General features: G+C 40.6%; 1 protein-coding gene across 1 annotated transcript in view; it reads right to left on the minus strand.

Moving 5' to 3' along the window:
- Positions 1 to 21,289, minus strand: part of OTOL1 (otolin 1) — a 161,014-nt gene that overhangs the window by 18,485 nt on the left and 121,240 nt on the right. The window contains exons 13-15 of the mRNA XM_035334561.1: positions 20,068 to 20,169; positions 7,278 to 7,441; positions 5,273 to 5,410 (exon numbers count right to left, since the gene is read on the minus strand). The gene's annotated coding sequence lies outside the window, so the exon portion shown is untranslated. The remainder of the gene's footprint in view (positions 1 to 5,272; positions 5,411 to 7,277; positions 7,442 to 20,067; positions 20,170 to 21,289) is intronic.

Here is a 21,289-nt window from a genome sequence, read left to right on the forward strand (position 1 = left end):
GGGATACAGAGATTCAAGGAGGAGTGTTTAAGCAAGATGTCTCATGCCAGAAAGTTTCCACGAGAAGTTGCTTTGTCTGGGGAAACTCTGACTTATTAAATATGTGCCATGCTTCTGGGAAGGCTGCTGACTTGCTAACTGAGCGACTCAAACGTGTTTGAGCAGCAATTCGTGGGAGGTGCCAGTCAGTTTTCCCGAGTCCTATAGATAAATGTGGATATGAATGCTTTTTGCAGTAATTAGCATTCCAAATGGCATGTGGCATTTCTGCCTCTAACATTACATTATCCATTTTCTGTTTTAAACATTGTTTGGGGAAAAGTAAAGGCCATGTTATAAAAGACTTCAGTGTGGGAGACTAAGTTTAATTTCCTTATTTTGCCACAGACTTGGAGGTCTCCTCATATAACTTAGCTGCCTTCATCAGATGAGTATTTGTAAAACTGTGATAACTAAAGTGTTCCTTTCCTTGCCATGTTCCCATTAGGGATATTTCATTTCTTTTTATACAATTAGAACACGAGGAGTTTCTGAAATTAGTGAAGATTTCTGCTACCATGATATACAAGTATAACTTGTATTTACATAATTAGATTTAATTTTTCAGAAAGGAAAACAATCCAAAAAAAGCATGGCCACTGCTAGATGCAGAAGAAAATCCATGGGCGCTGTGTGTGCTTGTGCCTGGCAGAGGCCCTGCTAAAACAGATTATTCAAACCTCAAGAGTGATCTAGAGAAATTGTAAGCCTATTTATACTTAGGACACTTTTATAGCACTTAAAGAATCAGAAAGTGTTATGCCGTAACTTACTACAATCTATCTGCAACAGATTTTATATCACTTATTTCATAACATCAATTCATACAGAAATCTCTCTCAAGCAAAGTTGCTTTGAATAATTTTAAACATCATTATTCTTTCAGTAATCATTTATTATCCATATCGCATTTTTAGAAAGCACTCCCAATTAGAGCTTATTTTATGCTCTTATGTGAAATACTTGTCTTTTGTGCCAAAAAGATCTGAGAAACATCTACAGGCAACACATTATTGTAACAGTCCCCATTGCAGCCAGTTTATTATCTGTCTAAACTGCAATTCTTCCTGTGCAGTAACCACTGAAGCCAATTGGGCTCCACGTAGGCTCTCTGCATTGATCTGAATCTATTCCCACTGAAGATAATGGTTAAACTCCCAGGGCCAATCCTAAGTTCTTTTGAAAGTCAGTTTGTCAACACTGGCATTTTAAGGAACATTTTCCACAGGGTCATCTGTGTCCTTAGCATTTGCTTTAAGCTAAAACTTGGCATACAAGATTTCATCACCGAAGAATATTTTCCTGGCGATACTCAAACTTACTCCTTCCCTGGCTCTTCAAAATTGATGCTGTCAGTTTTGTGCTTTGAGTAAGAAACAGAGTTTATTAGTTTAAGCGTCTTCAGAAGGGCTGGCTGAGCATCTTTAATCACACACAAAAATTAGAAGTCTTCACAGAAATGACAGGCTTGAATTTTCAGCCGCAGAGAGTAAATTCTCAGCTGTTTATATTTCATCTGGTCTAATTTCTACCTGAGCCTCTGGAGACTTGGAGATCTCTTCCTCAATTCATATTCCACAGAAGACGAACAATTGTGTTCAAAACACGGGACTACATATACACCTGCCAGAACAAAGGAGGACCCTGGAGATGAGTTTAGCCTATAGACAGTGACTATGCAAGTGGGGAAAAGCTGTCAGCCTTTTGGCTTTTCAAAGAATTCTGTGTCCACCTTAGAATTCAGACATATTAAGCTCAATCTCTACAGCTATCAGCATTGCAACATATCACAAACAGAGTTTTTTTGTCCCAGCAATGGCTTGGCAAGCTTATATGTCTTCCTAGGAATGGTGGGAATGGTGACATGCAGATTGGATCACCCTATTAGCTACTGCACTTTTATAATCTCAAAGCCACTGCGTAAGGTAACAGCATTCAATATCTGCACATAACTTTTAATTTTTTTAATATGTGGAACTCAATTTTCCAATGGTTTTCTGTGGGAAGATTGACACGCACAAAAACCAGGAATCAAATGCCTATCTACTACTGAAAGGTGACAGCAATGGGGTGTTCGTCTCCCATTTAGGTCTCTGGAAATCTCCCAGTTTTCCTCGTTTTGGGGGAGGACCTTCACAAGACACCACGTGCAGGTGTCACCACCACAGAACTTTTGAGCAGTTAGGACTGCACAGCTTGAAAACAGGAAGATTAGCCTTACCCGAGCCCCACTACCCACTCTTGCTCCAGGAGAAGCTGCTGCCACACGGGGAGCACTGGGCTTGCCAGGCTCCTTGGGAAGCCAGCTGATGAACACATTGTATTTATCGGTTTTGCAAACCCCACTGGCATTCAAGCCAACTTCAGAAAGGAAACTGCCCTTCCTCTTTTTTATCTAGCCCCAAACAATGACAAAAAATAATAATGTGATATGTTTATGCCAGCAGTTGCAATCCGTTACCACAGGCCCCCCAGGTGCAGCACACTGCCAGTGCTCCCATGGATTTTGTTCTCACTGGAGGCTGCAGGAAAGCAGGGTAGGAGCTGATGAAAGATTGGAGGGAAACAAAACAACAGCGAAAAACATGCCTAAAGTATAACCAGCACCCTTTGCAGGGGAGCTTTTGTAGATTATTTCTGTTGTGAGAGTGGAGGATTTAGGAACAGGGGAAAGAGGAAAGGAGGCTGAGAGTATTCGGTCAATGCCTGCCTGCAACTACATGGGCAAAATGAACAACGAGCAGAGCAAACATGTTTCACCTACAGCCCTCCGTCCCTAATAGCCACATTGGGAATTTTGTTTAAATGGTGTATAAGAATGAAAAAAACATGTTACGGTAGCTAAATACATATATGCATTTTTTTTCATAAACCCTAATTTTTCCCATTTTCATTGAAAATCTAGACGATTTCAGCTTCTCTGTAGGGGAATAAATTTTCAGTAAGGTTCAAGTCAGAAGGGTGGCAATCCAGCAGGGAGCGAGAGACACAGAAAGAGAACAAAGCACCAAGGTGTTTCTGTGCTCAGTAGCCCCCAGACAAGGCCGTGCTCCAGCCTTGCTCACCTCCGCCAGCAGCTCTGCCGTGCTTGGGGTAGGAACAGGGTGGGCAGGAGAGAGAGAAAACATCGCTGAATCACAGAGCTGGGCTAAAGCGTTCTTCAAATAACATTTCACAGAAAAATACATACACTTTGGGAGTCAATGAAGCTCATGAAGTACTTGGCTAGAATTGGAAATGGGATATGTTGTACTGAAGAAATGGAAGATGCTGAAATATTTCATCTTGATTTTTTTCCCCAAATGCTTCAATTTCTCATTCCCAAAGGGCATTGTGCATTACTTCCCAACAGCCCATCTTCCCAAGAACCACTGAAGCAAGGATGCATTCTGCTTCCAACAGCAAGGAGCTGCTTGATGGCTGCGGGACATTTTGAGGGGAGCATGAGCTGTGGTGGACACCCAGAGCCAGCTCCAGACACCCAGAGCCATCTGTAGCCTGCTCAGTCACTTAGAGGGACTAAACCAGAAGCAATTGTAGATTGCACAGGGGATTGGAGAGGCACTTTTCTGCAGAGCTTTCATGCAATTGCAATAGTTACAACACTCACCTCAATACAGCCACCAGGGACCATAGCTGGTAGTTAGTCCCTTCCCAGCTCCCAGGAGATGGGCACCAGCAGCCTCTGCAACAAATCCAACAGCCTGCTTCTTGGACCAGAAGTTGGTCAGACTAGGAAACGTGTGGGGTGGCCACTCACAGGGTCTCTGGAGATCCTTCACTAGCAAAGGGACTAGGAAAGATCCTAAATATTAAAATTTCAGTTTCTGCAGTGCCCCGAACAGGTACGATTGCCTTTATTGTTTGCCTTTAGTAATAATAACAATTTTATTTAGCAACAACATACTCCATGTTCCCCAAGCTCTAAACTCCTGTATAAAGCCAGGATTATGCATCTCAAGATGTCAAGCAATGGGCAGCCTGATCCCTGGCAGTGCTTAAAGTTCAAGATCCAGCTTTCAGCACTCACTATGAAAGGTGATGATAGAGATGACCGTGATGACCTTTAATTTCTAGCCCCCAAACAGTCTTTGCTTGTCAGTTTGCTTGAAAGCTGCTGCAGCAAATGAAGAGATCAGCTGCCCCATTAGCAGACACGGAAGTCAGAGCCGGGAACAGCCTCAGCTGCACCAAGACACAAGGCAGCAATTTTCTACCAACAAAACTAACACTACAGGGCCTGGCTCAAAATACAAACTTGGTCAAAGGCAATAAAAAGCAAGATAATTCAAAAGCTAAATTTCACCCTACCCCAAAAAGCCTGTTCTCCTGAATTTACTACTCAGATCATAGCTTAGATTAATAATAATAATAATATATATATATACCTCACCTTTATGAGATCCTCAAGCCTTGGCAAGTGTAATTCTGTTCTTAAGTAAATGTGCTTCACATACAAACTCCAGGACATTGTAAGGTGCTGTATCTGTCATACTTTTTGGATAATATATTAATGGTAATGGCAGATGTACATGTGTGCTAGGTGTGAACATCCTCTTGGATGAATTTTTTTAAAAAAATATGGTCATTCAACCAGTATTTGAAATCCACTATTTTATCCCTGGCTTATGAAAATAATTTTCATTTTCATTAACGGGAGTTATACCGCTAGAAGCATTTGCCTTCCAGAAAGAACGATAATTTAAAGCTGATTCTGCAAGCAATCTCATTGCAAGAGCACATCTGGAGCATTTTTGAATGTGCTGAGTGCTGACATAATTAAATAGCCTCCAAAACAGTTGATTCAGTCTCTACAGCTGGGATGCTGCGAGACAGGCATGTAGCTTGTTCTATCACTCATAAAACAGGATTGTTTGATCTCATCTCAGCTAAGCAGACAAGGAAGAGAAGGAAGAAATGAAAGAACTCTGCTTTCCCCTTGATTTTTAAAACTGAAGGGACAACCTACATCCTTGATGCACCATGTGCTTTGTTTTGTCAGATGGCTGCTGCTGTAAAATGGAAAAGCTTTTTCTGAGGAAAGAGAGGAAAAATCAAAAGAAAATTGAAAGAAAAAAAAAAAGAAAAGAAAAAATGAAGAAAAATTAAATGCAAAGCATGTAAAATAAAGTTTGAGCCACCAGGAAAAATAAGCAGCAGCCTGTGTGGACTATGTCACGCTGCCGTTATGATATAACCTGTCCTCTAAACAGGTCCATTATCATCATCTTACCTCATTAATCCTGGCAATTAGAGGATTAATTCCCCTGGTCCACAGAGCATAGTTACCCAACATACTGGCTGTGGTAAAAGGTTTTCCTTCCAGGCCTGGCTTGGTTCATCCCCAGCCTTCTCAGTGGCAGCCACAAACCTAGAAAGCAAGAATTTGTTGAAAATTTGTTGAAAATATCAGCTTAGCACACTGTACTTGAGAGCCAATAATTTTAAGTCTGTGTTAATCCAGGTTTAAAATATTTCTAGCTTAAAGGAAAACTGTTAGTGAGGAAAAACATCCAAACACCTCAACTCTGCAAACGTGTGTGCTTACCAGTACAAGGAGTCAGCTCAGCATTGACTGATACATCGCAACGATATTTAAACACGCATAATTGTTTCTGTGTAGGCAGGCCTAAGCTGAGTAACAAATTCTGTACACAAACTTTACGGTTTCATATCAAATTCAAAGCCAAAGGAGAATCCCACGGGTCAGGATCTCACCATACATGCAAGCTGAATTCAGCTGCAGGCTTCAGCAAAATGGTGACAAGCTGTACTGTTACTGTTTATAAACCATCACTTTCTGCCAGCGAAGCATCAGTATGAACAAAAGTCGTTGATACATTCAGGAAGCTCCAAAGCAATTCCCCAAATTTCCCACTAATATATTTGGAAAAAGCCAGGAAAACCTAACCATGCAGCCCTGAACACCCCAACATACCGCACAGGATGGGTCGGTGGCAGTGCCTCACACCAGGTGCTGCTCACCCACTGCAGAGCCCAGGAGCAGCCGATGCCGCAGCTGAGGCAAGCCCCAGAGGAGATAATTTCGGTGTCAGCAAGAAGCCAAGCAAATAGCGGTGCCTAAGCGTACTTTGGGAGCTGCAGAACCGAAGCGCTGAAGATAAAGCAGAGGTGAAAGTACCAAAGTACCTGGAGGATGAAAAATCAAGGTTTCATGACCTTTGGCAAACAGAAGACAGCAAGTGCAACCTACATTAGGAAGGTCTGCAAGGCCAGGCATTGAAGAAGCATTTGGTTAAAAATGATCTGCAATGTATTTCTTAGTTACAGAAATTTGCTAAGTCATAGGTCTGATATATCTTAATAAATATATATATATATATTATTTTTTTTTATCTTAATAAAAAAGCAGATTGCAACTTATTGGTAAAGTTGCAGTAAAATTCAGATAGCTTATTGGACTGTGGGGGCAGTTAAGTGACTTTTATTTATTAAGACTGTACGTTAAGAAAAGTGATTAGAAAAGGTAGAAGGAGGCAAACAATTTTTCCAAAAACAGCTGTTTTGTGATCTCTATCAGTCCTTAGACACAGATGCGCTGAATCACCAGGTGCCGAATGGGCTGCGAGCGAGTGGCAGATTGCAAACACCAAGCGATTTGCTTTTTCTGCGCCATTGCCATCTAAGCTGATCGTGAAAAAGAATTAATAATTAAGGGTAATTATCCGACTGAACACTTTTTAATATGCTGAAATCAGGCCCGTGTTGTTTATGGACTCCTTATGGCTCTTCTTTTCTGGATCCCGCTGCCTCCCCATGCGGGGATGCGAGAGAGGCGGTGGCGGGGCAAGGACAGGCACGTGCAGACCTTATCGTGAGACTTGCCTTGACTTGGACACTTAATCTTGCCTTTCATGAATGCCACATTTTTCTTCTCCATATGCCACTTTCCCTTGGCGGTTCACCAGCCCTGAATGCCAGAGGTTACAGGAACAGAAAAAACACTTACTTCCTAATTAAAGAGTCATTTGGCAATATGTGCTGTAATTTCACTGCCTTGGTTCTTTCCTTCTTATGTGCTGCTGGGCTGGCAATGACTTTTGCTAAATAAAACCTCAACAAAGGAATGACAAACCTGTTAAAATAAAACATTGATTTGTGACCTTTATAGTAAAAAGATCCCCTTTCTTTCCAGCTTTGTTATTAAAAAAGTATGTGCTGTGAAAGGTTAAGAGACTGGAAATAGACACCTTGAATAGAGCTCCGCAAAGAAATACCTTAGGACATGCCAGCGAGGATCAAGCAGTATTGACTGGGGTCCAGGTGGAGAGTTTCTCACAATGCCTCAGCATCCTGGTAAATAGGTCTGTCTAAAGCACTCTGCTGGCTTTTCCAGCCTGAGGCTCCAGCCGTCACTTCGAAAGAGTGAGGAAGCCACAACCTGAGGAAAATCAAGTTTTTGAGTTAGATTATTTCAGTCAGTGTGCACACGTTTAGTCCCAGTGACATAGGTATGAAAATAACAGCACCAGACACCCCAATTCCTCATGCACAAGACTGCACTCACACCATTGCTCGGAGATGATGATATTTTACAAAAATGCACTGGAAAGAGTCTGACCAGCTAAATACGTGAGGGATTAAGGCCACTGGCTTTGTGCAGTATTGATCAAATATTACTACATTCACAAATACAATAACCTCCCAAAAATAGTGAACATATGGCTAAATTGATACAGGAGCCCCATAGAGATTTCTTAGTTTTATGAGAGCCAGCAATTGCACAATGTGAACACTGCACAGCCAGGTCTTCTGTGTATGCACGCTAACGCATCCACGCTGCCTAGAAAACCAGCACAGGTCCCTAATTTCTGACTTTCGCTCTTAGACCAAGTGCCCATGGAGGACTCTCAGTTATTTCAGCTCTCCTCTCCGATGGCTTTGAGCCGCTATGATTTTGTGCGCATCACCAGCATTTCAGATTTCCATTTTGCACCAGTTTTTGTATGGCTTTGGAAGCCTAGGTGACTTTTCGACTGTCAGTTTTGATGGCCTCACTTTCCTCATCATAACCCACAAAAGCCATGTGAAATACATGAGGGCACAGTTTCTGTGAGCCAGCTGGAGTACAAAGTATTTGTCACTGAAATAACTAGCTACAGTCACACATTTGCAGGCAAATCTTTCTGTGCCTTAGGTGAGATAACAGGCTGGGATGGTATTTGTCCATTTTACATTTGTGTTCTTACAAAACCTTTGCCATCAATCTGTGTGTAGTCCAGATATCTCCTGCTATCTTCCATCGCCTTTGTGCTCATTTCTCTTCCCATCTCTGTGTCCCGTAGGTAGGTGTAATCAATTTAAATGAGATACTTTCTCTCTTGCCCAGAAGTCTGGATTTTGCTATCAGTGATGATTTGTACGCTTCACGTTAAAGTCAACTATTATTTCAGAAGTATCTTTTAGTATGCAACAAATAATAAAAGGTATTGTATTGCTGTCCCAAGTCACAAAACACCATGACCTGGATTTGCATCCATTTTCTTTATTTACGCATATATCATGTTTCCTCTCTTAAATGAAAAATACTTTCAGATAAGGGGAAAAAACAAGAACTCAATAAAAACAAGAAAAAGTGGGAAAAATAAAAAGCAAGTAACTTGTGTTACTTATGCCATTGTACATTGCTTCCTTGTGCAGAGAATTTCCAATATTGGAGCCGTAATTTCAAACCAAATTGTACTAGCGGGGTCACCAATCCTCGTTAAGAGACACGGCTTCCCAGGAGGGGGGCAGCAGGTTTGCAGGTTTTCTTATGCTCTGTCTCTGGTTAAGCGTTGTGTAAATTATGTGATAAAAGCAGATGGTACTACTCTTTCTAGATATGGCTGAAAAAATTGGCCTTGCTTAGAATAGTCCCTAGGGCCCTTTCTTGGAGCATTCCTCTACAAGGAGAAACAATTATTTTACTTTTGGCTGCTATTGTCTCCTGCTGAGGGAATACATGTACAGTAATGATGAACTCTGTGAAGGGTGAAATGAATGTTGCAGTTTCAGTATCTTCAGCGCTGAAGAGTTTTGGCTCCCATGGACCCGGCAGGACTTTGCTAGCTGCAATCTCACACTGACTTGAGTTTGCTTAAAAGCGATGCTTTATGCTGGCTCCTGGCTGGAATCAGCCAGGGCAAAGAGCTGTGCAGCAACAAAACCCTTCACAGTAGGGCATGCCCTACACCTTGCTTTACACCACCCCGAGCTGCACTAACCATTTATTTTCTGGCCTCTGTTAGCATTACTGATGCTTATAGGTCTACAGGATTTGGAGAAGAGCAAACAACACTTCAAACACCTCAAGCACCCCGTGTGAGACAGGAAATTGAGTCTGCTGTTGAGATCTCTTTTTTTTTCCACTTGTTTACTGGACAACACAAACAAAGAAAATGCTGTCTGAACACGGCCAGCACACTGCTGAGCTCAGTTATGTCCGTCTTCTACTTCAGCTGGCCTCACGAGCTCAGCTTAGCACCACTCTGACCTTGCTCATATGGTTTCCAAACTTAACATGCACCAGTCTTGTGTCCGTCTGCAGTATGCAAGGAATATCTTAACAATCCAACAATGTCCTCTGTGTGGTTTGATCCAGTCCCACTGATATCATGCCATGAGTGGGACAGTACCTGAATAAATGTTTGTTTGCTGTGCCTGGAGATTCATAGCAAAAGCTGAAAAATGGCTCTCTGGATGTACTTCGGACAAAAAATAAACCTTCTCCCCAAAAGCACAACTCTTCATTTTGAGATTTTTTTTGAGAATATAGCATTTCTTTGGGGCTGAGTAACTTTCCTTTTTCCCATATTTATGGTAGGGATTTTGTTTGTTTGTTTTTAGCTTTTTTTTCTGTCCATGATATTCCTCAGAGAAGGAGTGTCCAAGTTAAATACTTTTCCAAACAACTTATCACAGTGCACAGTGCTAGAAACACAAATACCACAAACAGCAGCTCACTGTGGTCATTAGGTACAGAGTTTCTAAAACAGTGCAAATCTCAGCTAAGTACTTTGTAGAATTTCCAGAAAACTGCCATCTGGCCTGAAGCCCTCTTCAAACTCCATTTATACCAATTCACAATGACTTGCTCATCTTCATCAACCCAGTCCTTAAGCTTACACTCAAATGACTCATGAAAACCCACAATTTCTATTTGCACATAGTTAGAGCAAATCTCTTCTTTAGCTGTACAAACACTGACACTACCAGTTCTCATCTTTTCTCTGGTTCTCTTGGTCTGCAATCAACACCCTTGTATATTGATGCTGTTCACGTCCTTTTCTTTTACAGGCACATTGAATTCCATTAAAATGTTCTGTGTAGTACTTTATCCCTCTTTATCTGTTTTTCATGAAACTGAACTAGAATTTTTTTTTCCGCCGAAAATAATAAAGGAAAGAAAGATAGCATCATATACCATTTACCTCATAGTTTTAAAGAAGCTTCTGAAAAAAATGTAAAATAAATATCGTTGACACCAACAGTTTTCTTCTTAGCTAAGAGGTGATCACATTATTTGGTAATTTACATGGATAACCTCAGGACTTCTCTTTTAGCATATATTTCCCATCAAAAGGGTTTCCTTCAATATGTTTGACTAAAAGAAGAATATTTACACATGGCTGGTCGCTTACAGAGTGTAAGCATCTTGACCCAAATCACTCAATAATTTCAGCTTAATAATTTCTAGCCCTGCTCTGAGCATCTCCACTGGAGCAAAATCAGGCTTCTTAAATCAGGCAGTATGGCCTTAGCATGGCCAAGGTCTCTCCAAGAAGAGACCGACAGTGCCACGGTCTTCAGCACTTGACCTGTGCCTTATTCCATACGTGATACTGCCTTCATTGTCCTACACAATGGGCACACTGTTTTCCTCAAAAGGATACATCACTGCAGTACCTTTATCTGCTTTAGCAGTACCAAGAACCGAGGTAAGATCCCACGATGTTTGTAGAAATTTTTGCTCTTTGTTCTGGATTGTTCTACTACCAGCTTGCCATAAATCTTACTGAATGATAAATTTTATACATATAATAATTAGCATCATAAAATTAACTTAAGACAAAATGATAAACCTTCCTTTGAAACCTGTTTTTCTTTGTCTTTCTGTTATTGCTTATCATGCTTCCCTGACAAATAGAGGAGCTTCTCTAGGGCACATACATTTCCATTCAAATGAAATTAATTCTGATCAGGTACACACAGATTTACGTGCTCCTGGGTGCTGATTAGATAGAAGAGTAATCTGTTTTGAATTAAACGTTCAGATTGCATTACACTATTTCATGCCATTCATCACATTAGGAAATGAAAAGTGTTGCTTCACAAGAAACAGAATCACTGAATGAGACGCACTGCTATGAAATGCTTCAAGCCTATCTAAGATACTGCTAGGACAATCTACCATCAGAGTGATAATTCAATTTATTTTTTTGCCTATATTCCTTTCACTGAGATAGAATGGCAATTAATGAAGATAAAATTAAACTAACTTAAAAAAAGAGATAGATGGTTCTCCAAAAACATTGAAATGAAAGACATGGTGTCGTTATGCTTGGAAATATCTTTGTTTTCTTATTATCCTTGAAAGCCTCAGGATTTGTTGCACTACGTTTATTAAACGCAGGCTGCGCTGACTCCCACGCAGCAGAGGCAGGACAGCAAAAAGCCTCAGCTGAGGACCAAGTCTGGTCCCGTTGCCCCCAGAAAAGCTGGAAACTGCTCTACATTGCACCACGGTGCACCACAGGCATTTGCTTCCCAAAGAGTAACTCCTCTCAAGTTTCTGGGAAGCAAAATAAAAAATCTAGGATTTGGGTCTCTAATAACCCACTTAAACTTTTGTCATACTTGCCATCATCTTGACTCACGGAAAACAAATTCCTTCTGAACTAATAGCCCTCAGTAAGGATCTCAGTGATTTAATTAAAAGGGAAAAGTTTCCTTCCACAGCCAGAAGGCAGCTAGAAATATTGGACAGTTAGCAAGAAGAGGAAAACAGCTCAAGGATATTGTTGAAAACATCTGGGTAAGAGAAAATGCAAATAATTTAACAAATTGTGCTAAAAGGAGACCAGACCAAATAATGAAATTTAAACTACATCTGAACCAGAAGTTACTGGCCTTAAGTTTAATCTGTGTTGAAAGGAATCTTTTTGTCTCTCTGGTCAAGCTGAAGCTGGAAGCACCAACTCCAAATTACTAACAGCATTGTCAACATCCTTATATACAAAAGGTGCATTATTCACAGGGAAAAGAGTCTATTCTTCTGGGATCCAAACCCAGGTTTTTGGGCTCACGCATCGAAAACTTCACACACTTATCAGGAGCAAACAGAACCACCTGAAGCTTGTCTGCTTCTTGCAGGGAAGTAAACAAAATTCAACTATTGAATCCCAGAGTTCACCTTCTGCTTTTGTCCTACCTACTATTCAAGGGGAAAAAAATTTAGAGTTCACAGCTCTCATGAAGAATGCTGCAGTGACAGTAAAAGAGAGATGTCCTGGGCCAAGATCAACTATTAAAACACCTCTCTGAGCTACTCACACATTTGTTTGTCACGTAGAGACCTCTCCTCCTCATACAAATAGAGGAAGAAATAGAGGGCATAACTTCAGCTTTGGTTAAGCTGAAGGAATAAACACCCTGTTTTCTCTGGAGCTCAATGACGTTGGTTGTCTTTGTTCACCTGAACCCATAACATTGATTATGACTGGAGTATACTCCTTACTCTCTGAATGCGGGAAAGCATAGAAGAAAACCTGGTTTTAACCCTTTAATACAAAATGATGCCAGCAGCCTAATGCAGTGATTTCACCAAGCTAATTCCCAAGAGCCTAAAAGGCTGAGATGTTTTCTATTCAGGAGAAAGACTGACTACTGGACATATGTTCTCACTATGAGACCACTTTTTCTTTTTCCTCAATGCCAGATTAAATTAACCTCTAAAACCCTTGTGAATCAGAGGCATGCGGGTGGGTTATAACAGCAGTTACTTACCCGGCTTCCTTAAAAACAAACAAAACGGTGTCTTGTTTTTCAAAGACTACAGGCTATGTGCTTTGTCACTTCAGGTTCCTAAGGCTTAAGCAAGAGAAGATTGCCTTTGCTTAACCCATACTCATTCTTTGTCATTCTAGATAACTAACTAAGCTGACATATAAACAAGCTGTGTTTGCATAGGGTGGGTGGTTTTTTGTTGTTGGTTTTTTGCTTTTGTCTTTTTCTTTTTTAAAGTTATCATCAGTTTTGCGTTTTTTTTTTTCCTGATATAAGACATAAGGATCTCATCTGATTACCAGAAACCATAAGAAATGATTGTCAGCAGCTCTGCAACACCCTGAGTCAGCTCCCTTCGTATCCGAGGGTCATAACTTCCAGGCTGGCTGATTTATGAACCACCACCCCTTAAAGCCTTCCACCTCTCCCTTACCCATCTCAGTCTCAACCATCCTGCAAGCCTCACTCATCAATCTTATTAAAGGCAGCAAATATATTAGCCAAGTACATCAGCCTCTCCTTGATGTACATAATTACTCTCCTTTCCAATTTGCAGTGAAAATCTACCAATGCTCCAGTTTTTTCTTCCTAGCAACCTTTCTAGACCTCTTTTGACTTTGTTTCTGTTTATCCCACTAGTGCATTGCATCCCATTTTCACTTGGTAAAGGTGTACTTTCATGCCTTCTTTCAGTATTTGGCTTTCAGTCTCCTCTGAGCCACTGTAGTCAACCTTATGATAAATGGTCTTAATTTTGAAAAGCCTTTCCTGCTATTTTCAGCATTTGGAGCCATCCAGTGGCACAAATACACACAAAATGCTGCAGCTCAAATACAGGATGTGGGAGCCAGAGACTGAGAACTGGAGGAACTGTGTACAACTGCCATAAAATCAGGACAAAGTAAAGTATGGGACCATCTCCAGAAGCACTGGAGATATGCCAGTCCTTGGTGGAGACTGTTTTTTTCCTCTCCAACACAACTATTGCTATTTGCCCTGTGTTTTGTACAGATACTAGGCACCAATGCCACACTCACCTTCAGAAGCCAAAGTAGGTTTGGTCACACTGTATAGGCTGTACACCAAAATGTGTTTCTACTGCAAATCAGGACCTCCTAAGGATCAGTCTCCATGGAGATACCTGAAACAGATTATTTTCTGCTGCTGGGAACTCAGAGAGCAAGCTTGTTAGTGAGTATGAGCATTGCACAATGGGTGAGGATCTAGCCAAATCTGAATGAGGTTTCACAACTCCTAAGCTCCCTCACCCCCCAGCTTCATTTCCCTGGGAGACTCCTGAGGGTGGCAGCACCCATAGGAGAAGGTTGGGCAGCAGAGGGATCTTGCCTCTTGCCCATCTGCCACAGCTCTTGGCCACCATCCCAGGGAAAAGCTGCTTCACATCTCCTGGACAGCTCAACCCTTCAGCCCATGAAAGGAAAAAAGCACGGGATGTAAAAAGGAGCTGCGGGCTAGCTGTGAGTAAGCTTTAAAGCCATGCAAGAACTTATGCATGTGAAAAGGCGAAGCATGAACTTTTCCTGCTGGTAGATGCTGAAAGGGGCTGAGGTAACAGCTGGGTGAGAATTAAGAGCTTTAAAATGCAAAAGCACTCAAAATACACTAAGAAAAAAAAAGTATAAGGAGGACAATAGGGGAAAACAAACGCCAAAAATATGTGAAGAGAAGCCATACACCCTGAGGCAGAGAGGAGCCAGGTCCCCAGCCCTGTGCTGGAAATGTCCCCTTCACATCAGCTCGGAGGCCCTGCATGCCCCGGAGCTGCCCTCCTGCTCAGCACCCCCAGGTCTGCCCAGACGTTACTCATTTCTTCTAGCTCAGGATCAGCTGAGTTCGGTTTGGGTGACTCATTCAGCCCCTACTAAGAGTCAGGTTTTAAAGTTATTCAAGTCTTTCAGAAGGTACCTTACAGGATTTTTACGTCTACAGATCAAAAATATATTGCATGCGAATTGCCCCAAAAAGCAAAGGGATGTCGTGCTTGCAAATAGGAAAATTCTGATGCCTACATCTTAAGGAGCCAAAATGTGTTCAGAAAGCTGGCCCAAGGGATGCTGAGCACAGTTCTGCCTTAATGATATACTGAGGTATAGACATTATGGATATGACTAGACACGGTGCTTTGTGTCCCCCATGCAAGAGGCATGGCTGGGTGCATGCCTGACAGTAACTCTGATGCTTTAAAACTGGGACATACCTGAATTCATTCCAGTTTCTTTCTAAACCCTAATGATGTAAATGCTAGCAACATAAATCATCTTTTTTTTTTTTTTTTCTGTACAGCAGGTCTTGCTCACGCTCAGTTTACATGGTTATAATTCACAATGCTTTTAGTGTACTCATTCCTATTTGCAGCTCAGGGAATGCATCAAGAAGCCTCTTGTTTGCTGGTATGAATCTTGTCTTTTATGTTCTGAGAAAAATACCCAAAGTTGGGTATTTTTTTAATGTCATTTTTATTCAGTACTTGACAATGGCAACAAAAACCCAACACTGAAGAATTATACTTTTAAAGAGGAGTTTCTATCAAGCAGCTATTCTTGTCCCAGTGTAATATCTCATTTTCTCAGTAGTTGATTAAAATCCTTCTGTTCCACTGGGATACACCCAATGACACTCCCCTGATACAGAGACATGCAGAAGAGATAAAAGAAAATCATATGTCACTGGCAACGCTGAGAACATTGTTAAAAGCATATATTCAGTGCCTACTTATCTTCTATGTATACAGATAGCTGTGGTGACAAATAGCCTATTATGGTATATGATTGACAGAAAATAGAAAGCAGAAACTGAAAAAGAATACTGAATAAGCCAATGATCATTTACTGGTCATATTTTATATTATTCCTCTAATTTATGCACTTTCAGATTACCCACAGGAGAAAGAAAGCAAGGAAAGAAAATAACAAAATTTTAATGTGCCCCCCAGCTAAGAACTGGAGTTATTTATGGATTTCTCCAGGACTCAAGCCGATAAAGGATGAGACCCAGGTTTATATGAGGTGGATGCCATGACCATCTCTATATGCTTCTACAGAAGCACCAGGGGGTCTTGACACGTTTAGACAGTGCCACAGAATGATGCAATCTTGAAGCAAAACTTAATTTGACTTCAATGCCTTTGTTTCTACAGCTTAAAAAATATATATGATAATAATAATTAAAAAAAATTGAGATCCCAAGCAGTTGTATTTTGCCATTCATAAAACCAGGGTTGACCTTGCTTTACTCGTGCATCAACACTGATGAGTTAAAATGGGACAGGAGTTGTCAGCACACCACACAGCCTGACGGCTGCGTTCATACGTCGGAGGCTTATCTCTGCTCTTCTGCTCAAGGACACTTGTGCACAACGCCTTCAATAAAATGCTCACCACTGGGAGCAAAAAGTCTTTGAGCTCCTTTTTGGACTTCTATTTTATTTTTCATTTAGGCAACTTTTCGTTCATTTTATGTGAAACGCTGTCCTCACAGAAATCACTGGGAATTTTGACACTGACGTCAAAGGACCCAAATGTCACGATTTAACAACAGCCCACAAAGAAACTGAAAGTTTGGCATCTGAAATCCGTTCAGAGGCAACCTCAACCAATGCTGGGCTAAGGTTATGGTTTGCTTTGGAATCTTATTGTGCGTCTACTGAACTATTTTACAGCAAATTTTCAGGAGCTGCTATCCCAAATACGTTATAACTGTATACACAGAATCATAAAGGAGAAAATTGAAAAATCCCTATTAGATAGATCTGTGCTCCACAATTCTGGTGATTTAACTAAGGATTTAGTGGTCATACAAGCAATCAGGTCTTTTATGATTTCATTTGCCAGTATAATAGAAAAAATAGAGAGGTTTTAAGAGTAGTATTTTCAGAGCACCCCTGTTCATTAACTCTTTAAGGCCTCAGTAAGAGTTACTTTTGACCTAAGTATTTTTCACCTTCCCATCCATTTTCTTCATGTAGTTAAGACAACCATATACAATTTTCTCCTTAAGCAGATGAACCTATAATTACCCAATTGAGATTTCTTTGCCTTTTTTTTTTTTCTCCATGAGCATCAGCTACCCCCCACTGCCAAAGATGAGATACTGGTCCCATACTGCTGATGCAATCCAGAATCACCGTTCCTACAACCCAGCAGGTAATCATTCTTTTCATCCACTTCATTCATTTCACCTAATCAATCATCAATTCAACAAAGTTCCTTGCATTTTTTGTATCTATCATTTAGATGGGCAAGCAGTACATATTTAGCTCCCCTAATATTTCTTCACACATCAAGTCATCAATCTCTCTAGTCCCTAAATCATTTTTGTTGCTCTTCTGTGAATACCTTCTGGCTTTCCGAAATCCTTCCAGCCCTGGAAGGGCTCAGCTGAGAATGCAGCATTTCAGCTGCACTCTCACAAGAGTACAAAGTTAAAAATGAACTCTTCCTTTTTCTCCAGGCATTTCTAATCATAATTAGGCCAGTTAGCACTGTTTTTATTCCAAATACTAAATCTGCAGTGGTGGTGCATAAAGTTTGAAAATCACTCAATTTACTTTGCAAGATTTTTAGTGACTGTTTTCTACCTTTTTGATTGAGTTTGTTCTAAATTTTTACTGGGGAATTGAGGTTTGAAAATAGCTGAAAACACCAGAGATCAACACCTTGGAGTCTGCTGCATTTTGCCTCAAAAAAAGATGACAAAAGTCATTTGATTTCCAATCAAACACCATAAATCATCTTTTGCTTTCCAGCTCTTGTCACTCAACTCATTTGGCATTGTCTTCTTACAGACTGAGGTACTGTCTCCCAGTGACGCAGGAAGATGACAGTCTGCTTTAAAAGTTTTACATAGATATATAATATGTGTATAGTGCGTACTGTAAAACAATGCAAAATTTCCTCTTCTACTGTCTTTGGAAACTTTTATTAAACCCTTGATGTGTCTGATTTGGATATGAAGTACCTTACTAACATAAGGTAGGCAAAATCCTACTGTGGCTTCAACAAAAAGCCATGGGCACAGTTTTGTCTGATACCTCTTTGCATAGTAGGAGGTCTGCTCAGCACAGCACGATGATCAGCTGCTGCAAAGTCAGCAGTGGGAGACAAGTTCAGATCTTTCCCTGAGCTCAGGAAGAAGTTTTGTTGTAGGGCATAATCCGTCTTACAGTTAAATTTCAATTTCCCTGGTACTCAGCTTGCAAAGTCCTTGGTAATGCATCCTTCCCAATCAACAACAAAAATTCCTTCTTTACCTGCATCCAGAGCAGAGGCCAAGGTAGAGTTTGAGAAGGTTAGCCTGACCCCCCTTGATTCACTGCAATGGACGGTGCAAGGATCTTCCATGGGACCACTGCAGACCTCAGGCTAGGAGTAGATCTGCTCCCTGAGCAAAGCCGTCTTTCCCTGCAATGCTGGCCATTGTTGGCTGGAGCTGACTTTGGTTTACTTGAAGCTTTGAAGAACATGTTGAGAGGGAAATTCTGTAGCTCACCTTTCCCTTTTCGATGCTCCCGAACCTTTCTTTCTTTTCAGACATGGCATTCTACACGGAGGCACAGAGTTTTGAGAAAAACAGTACATTCTTAAATGGGTGGCAAGGGAGGCCAGGTGCACACATGTAGGTTAGCTGCTTTTCAAGCTAAATAAACATCAGCAACCTATGTAAGCCCAACTTCTGCTAGTAAAAAATAAGGTTCATGAACCAATACTTTGAACCTTATGCTCATTTAAGGCTTTTAAAAGTTATTTCATCCCTTCCACTCAATAAGTTTTCTGATTTATTACAAAAAGGTGAAAGGTTCTCCCTCCCATTACAAATTACCTGAGCCATGCAGTTCTCTTTGATGTATCCTTGCATGACTAAGTTTATTTCCAGACTTCCAGGTCCTTACTTCTTTAACTTAAAATATTTGTCAAACAAGAGCAATTTTCTACTTATGCAGAAGCCAGCTAATTAGTATGGTAGCCTGTCATTCTGTCACACCGCCTTGACAAACAATATAGCAGATTAAAGAGTTGCTAATTGGCTGATACTGTTAGAAGCAATTTCATAGTGCTAATGTACCAAGAAAACATTAAAAAGTTGCTTTGATCAGACTATGGAAAAATTAAACAAAATGAGCTTGTCAGTTTTGCAAGATGAAGGGTGTTGTCCTGAAGAAGAAATCCCGTACGCAGGTAGCGCTTTCAATGTGGGATTAAGGAGCACTACTGCTACATATAGTGCAGAGGTACTCTGCCAACAGAAGGAAGTTTCTCGTGATTCATCCCTGGATTTGAACACCATTAATGAAAATTAGTAGGAAAAAAAACACAGAAGAAATCATTAAAGCACAAATGATGAATGCATTTAAGAATATAAATACACAAGTTCCTAGTAGGAGTGGCAAGATCCAATAGGGGTAGCAAGGTACTCTATTTCATCATGAAAGACTGCGACCAAAACGATTGCCAATGAACGTCCCAAATCAACTTGAAATATCACTGATTTCTCTTCGACCACTGAAGATGAGTTAGAAAAGATTGCAGACAGGATAGAGCATGCCTTTCAGTTACAATCAATTAAGCAGAAAAAGACAAAATATTAAGGGTAATTAACAACATTTGGACTAGTCTAAGATTATAAAAATTAATAGCATTAATTTTGTTACTTTCAGTTAACGTACCCTTGGACAGATTTTAAATGGATGGGTAGAGGTAAGGTCAGCGATCAGTGCAACACTTCCATACTTGTCAAACCAATGAGAAAGAAATAAAACATAAGTAGCAGGAAAGACATTAGTGAATTATTCTGAAAAACACCAGGGCACTCAAATTTTCCTCAGGAGAAAAATGAAACAGAAAGAGATAAACATTTACAGACATACAAACGGTATTCACAGCGTTGTAAATATTGGAATACAGAAGTCTACGTGAGCTTTAATTCTCTTTTTCATGGCCAAGGCCTTACTAAATCTTCATATTTCTTAAAAAGTTTGTAACAAGAGATAGTAAATAATCATACTTGGGAAGAAGACAGTGTCTCCTGCTGTATCTTGATCAGTGCAGTGAATGAATCGGAGCTCCTCTTTCCTTTCGGCTTCTATCACCTTGAGTTTCCTGGTTCCTGCAGGGAAAACAGGAAGGAAAATCAAACAAACTTCATTCAATCCCCTTGGTAGCCATACCGCAGATCCCAAAACAGAGCATCTGCCTCCCAGAAACTGAGAACTAGTCCTTTACTCTAGAAGTGCCCAGGTACGGATCTTCCATCCTGTGCAAGAGTACTTTTTATTATAAAAACACGTCAGGACAAAAAGAGCAAGTGAGCATGGAATCTGGCAAGTCAGCAGGGTTCCCAAATCTAATAGGAAACCCATCCAGCACCAGCTATTGTAAGGGACCATGCGCAGGAGCTAACTTTTGTCAACAGAAAAATGTAAACATTGAAAGTTAAATAAAAGGCAAAAAGTAAAGGACGGAAGTTTCTTTTCCAGCTTTCTGCTACAGGCTCTCTCCTTTAGGAGCCGACCAGTGCAGCCCATATCAAGGATGAGGCTGGCGGGTGGCTGGAAGAATGGCAGACCCAGAGCCCACCTGCTTGGCACAGCAGTACTCACTTTGCATTTTTGGATAGTCAGCAGCAGATAGGACTTTTTGGCAAGACAAAAGAAGAAATTAAGAAGACATCTGCTATCAATATGCTGCTCTTTAGCAGCTTCCGCTTGAGTCCAAGACATTGCTTTTTTCCCCCCTCGAAAGCCCTGAATCCTCTTATGGGGGGCTCCAGGAAGAAATTAATGTTTATGCTTTTGGAGGGATCCAAATGTTACCATCTGCTGCTCTGCAATTTTTCTGTATTACTCTGAGTGTGTTTAACACATTAATCATTGACACACTATTGTTACCCATTACAGTAACTGATGTTGTCTAAAGTGATGAGCGAGAAAAAGAATCATACTGAATGAATTTCAGCTACAAGGAAAGTTACCGACTTCTCTTCAGCGCCTTCCCAATTTAAAACACTAATTGAAATCAGTCTATTCCCTGCATCGACAAATGAAGGATAATTATGTTGTTCTTTCAACCTTGTGTTCAGAGATTGCATTGATCTTCATTATATTAATAAGTCAAATTATCCTTCATTTCTGCTAGCTTCCTAAGTAGGAAATTATGCAGGAAAAAAAAAAAAAAAGATGTTTTGCATGAATATATTCACTTTTTTTCTCTTGCTTGTTTACCATTAA

Source organism: Oxyura jamaicensis, chromosome 9, assembly GCF_011077185.1.
Source record: "Oxyura jamaicensis isolate SHBP4307 breed ruddy duck chromosome 9, BPBGC_Ojam_1.0, whole genome shotgun sequence".
NCBI classification, from domain to species: Eukaryota; Metazoa; Chordata; class Aves; order Anseriformes; family Anatidae; genus Oxyura; species Oxyura jamaicensis.